The sequence below is a fragment of the Protopterus annectens genome, chromosome 13.part0 (assembly GCF_019279795.1).
Source record: "Protopterus annectens isolate FY-2018-M chromosome 13.part0, PAN1.0, whole genome shotgun sequence".
Lineage (NCBI taxonomy): Eukaryota > Metazoa > Chordata > Ceratodontiformes > Protopteridae > Protopterus > Protopterus annectens.
In genome coordinates this window covers 1,358,303,652-1,358,307,271 of record NC_056747.1, presented here as the reverse complement: position 1 = coordinate 1,358,307,271, position 3,620 = coordinate 1,358,303,652, and positions in this window count along the sequence as shown.

Sequence of the window (3,620 nt, the reverse complement as noted above, 5' to 3'; positions counted from 1 at the left end):
CACCTGCAGCAGTTGGAAAGACTCCAAAAGTTCCTCACCAAGAGGATAAAGAGTCTCAAACATATGTCATATGCTGCCCAGCTGAAGAAACTCCAGCTCTATTCAGTCGCATACCGCCTACTCAGAGGTGATCTATGCCTGACGTACAAGGCCATGTCCAATCCGGAATTAATGGACATGCTCCACCTCAGAAAATCCAAATCCACCAGAGCCACGACAGCAAGATATTTGAACCTCAACACAGAAATAAATAGGATGTGCTGGAGGGACAGATTCATAACCTAGAGGCTCCCTACACTCTGGAACAGAATCCCAGTCCATGTTAGGCAGAGCCCCTCACTAACTCTCTTCAAGAGAAATCTTGACAAGTGGATGGGAGATCGTAGGTTTACCCCGGGGGTCATCTCTGTGTCACTACTAGACAGAGGCACAGTAAACTAAACCCTAAATGGGCATAGTATTCTCATCCTAAGGGGTGGTGAAAGCCACACACACTCTGGCTAGGCTTATAAATGCCCTAGGGCAGATAGCCTAGTACGAATCTATGAACCTATGAACAAGAGTCTGTTTAGTTGAGGGGGAGAGGAAGTGTGAGTTTCTATACAGCATGCCAAGTTTCTGATGTGTTTTCTTAATATTTAGTGGAATATGGGTATCAAATTTTAGTTGCTCATCAATAGTAACCCCAAGAAGTTTGGCAAAAGGAACAGTTTCTATAGTGGAGTTAGCATGGCTGGTAATTTTAAAGGAAGATTTGTCAAGAGAGATAGATTTTGGACTATTCTGGTGTTGGGAGTTGATGTGTGGAAGTCATTAATGAAAATATTAAAGAGCATAGGACCGAGTATGGATCCCTGGGGTACCCCGGTTGGGGTTGGAAGGAAGGCAGAGGTACCAGTTTTCCATTTCACAGCCTGGGATCTGTCAGAGATGTAGCTGCTAAACCAGGTAATGGTGTTTTGTGAAAGGTTACATTTAGAAAGGTGGGTAAGAAGGTGGGTATGGGTATTAGTATCAAAAGCTTTGGAGAGGTCAAGGAGGACTGTGGATACTAGATTGACAGAGTCATAGGCATGGTTTACTATGTCTAGAAATGAAAGAAGAGCTGTTACTGTGCTATGGCCAGGACGGAACCCATGTTGTGTTGGGGTGAGGAGTTGGTTATTTGTAAGGAATAGCATTAGATGGAGGTGGATACATTTCTCAAGAATTTTTGAGATAGAATTGCTATGGGTCAGAAGTTGGAGTAGTTATTATTTTTGCCTCCTTTGTGGAGGGGTAGGATAAAGGCGGTACACCATAGTTTAGGGACATATGATTCCTGTATGAATCTATTGATGAGTATACTAATGGGAATGGCAATTCTGTCCGCTGCTAGATTTAGAAAGATAGAGGGGATGTTGTCAGGGGCATTGGAGCAAGTCTTAAGTTTAGAGACAAGTTTTTTATGTATGATGTGGGAATGGGTTTGAGATGAAAAGTAGGAGGAGTGTTTAGGATGGTAGATTGGGGAGAGGATTTGAGATGGGAGGAGGAGTTGTTAGGGGAAGGTTTTGGTGAGTTCTGCTATCGGGTTAATAAAGAATGAATTGAACAGTGTAGCTATTTCTGTGTCATGTTTGCTAGTGTCGGGGCCAGAGTTGTTTTTGGTGCCTAGATTAAGAAGAGAATTGATGGATTTCCAGAATTGTTTGGGGTTTGTGGAATGAGTAGTCTGGAGTTTGATATAGTATGATTTTTTATCCTGTGTAATACTTTTTTAGCTAGGTTGCGGAGTTGTTTATATTTAGAAGGGTGTCAGGGTGCTTATTACGATGGTAGAATTTCCAGGTCTTATCCCTTTGTTGCATGAGTATTTTGGTATCTTTAGTAAGCCAGGGGGTGGAATTGTTTTTTATATGTTTTATTCTTGGAGGGGCTTGGGAGTTAAGGGTATCCAATAAGGTTGAGTTGAAGAATTCAACGGCATCGTCTAGAGGAAGAGTTTTTAATTTATTCCAATGTATCAGTTTGTGGGAATTGGAGAAAGCTGTGAGGTTAAAGTTTGTGAGATTCTGAGTATGGATATATTGGTGTAGGTGTGGAGAGGAGTGGGTTGCTCTATGGATGAAGGCTGGCAATTCATCACTAATGGAGTCTGGTAAGGTGCCAGTGTGGGAGATTTTATTTGAGTGGGAGACAAGGATCCAGTCTAGTATGGAGCCTGGGGGGTTATTTTTATTGGGTCTGGTAATAGCATTTGTGAATTGAGTGAAATTATATTGATTGACTGAAATGGTGGGGTTATTACTAGTGATCTTGTTCCAGTCAATGTTTACATCTCCTAGGATGTATGTCTCATGGCTGATATGAGATAAGGCCCAAAGAAGGATTTCCTCAATTGTATTAGTATTGTTTCCGGGGGGGGGGTATAGAGGGCTATAACACAAATACTTTTATGGTTATTTAGTTTGAGGTTTCCTATGACTAGTTCAGCGTTGTTGAACTGAGGAATAGGATTTTCATAGGGAGTAATGCAGAGTAGGCTAGAGTAGATTAAGGCTACTCCTCCACCTTTCTTTTTTAGGCGGTCATGTCTAAGAGCTTGAAACCCTGGGGGTAAGATTTCAGAGTCCAAAATATTGGGTTTTAGCCATGTCTCAGAGAGGGCTACTATGTTGGGTTTGGTATGGTATAGCCAAGCGTGAAAGTGGGTTATTTTGTTTCATAGACTTTGGGTATTAATAGTCAGGAGCTTGAGGTATTTAGGGTTGGTAACATGGGTGGTAATGGGGGGAGTTGGATTGCTACTGCTAGTTGGTCCTGGGTTGGGGTGTATGTCTCCTGCTAGGCATAGGTAGTCAAAGGAGAATGAAAGCAGGGGTTTAGATTTAATCCTGGAGTTTTGTGGGAGGTACAATAATGCTTTGGGAATATGATGTTTCATTGACGAGGATAGGAGATTTAGTTTGAAGAAGAGAAGTGGGTTTGGATGAACAAGAGAGGGGGATATTGAGTGAAAGTGAGTTGTGGTAGAGTGATGATTAGTGTTAGGGGAGATGGTGGAGTGATGAGGGGATAGGAAAGAAGTGGGTAGTTTGTAGAAGGTATAGTAGGTGGCATGGTATAGTGTTATTAGAAGTAGTATGTTGAGAGAAGGGCAGAGAAGGGTGTGAAATGGCATGGTAAGGTTTAAATATAAATTAATAGTTGGGGAGTAGGTGTTGGGGAAGTAGTTGGATGTAGGCGAGTATGGTAGAGTAGGAGGGAGGTGTATAGAAGTGTATACAATGCTTTAAGGTTAGGGAAGGGGAGGGGGTGAGAAAGTATTGGTGGATGCTTTAAGGTTAGGGAAGGGGGAGGGGGTGAGAAAGTATTGGTGGATGCTTTAAGGTTAGGGAAGGGGAGGGGGTGAGAAAGTATTGATGGATGCTTTAAGGTTAGGGAAGGGGAGGGGGTGAGAAAGTATTGGTGGATGCTTTAAGGTTAGGGAAAGGGAGGGGGTGATAAAGTATTGGTGGATTGGAGGGGAGGGGATAGTGAGGAGATGTGAGTGGATTGGATTAGAGAAGTGGGAGGGGATTTATTGCTAGGATAAGTGTAGGAGCACTGGGGTGGGTGGGATTTGGGGGTAGGGTAGG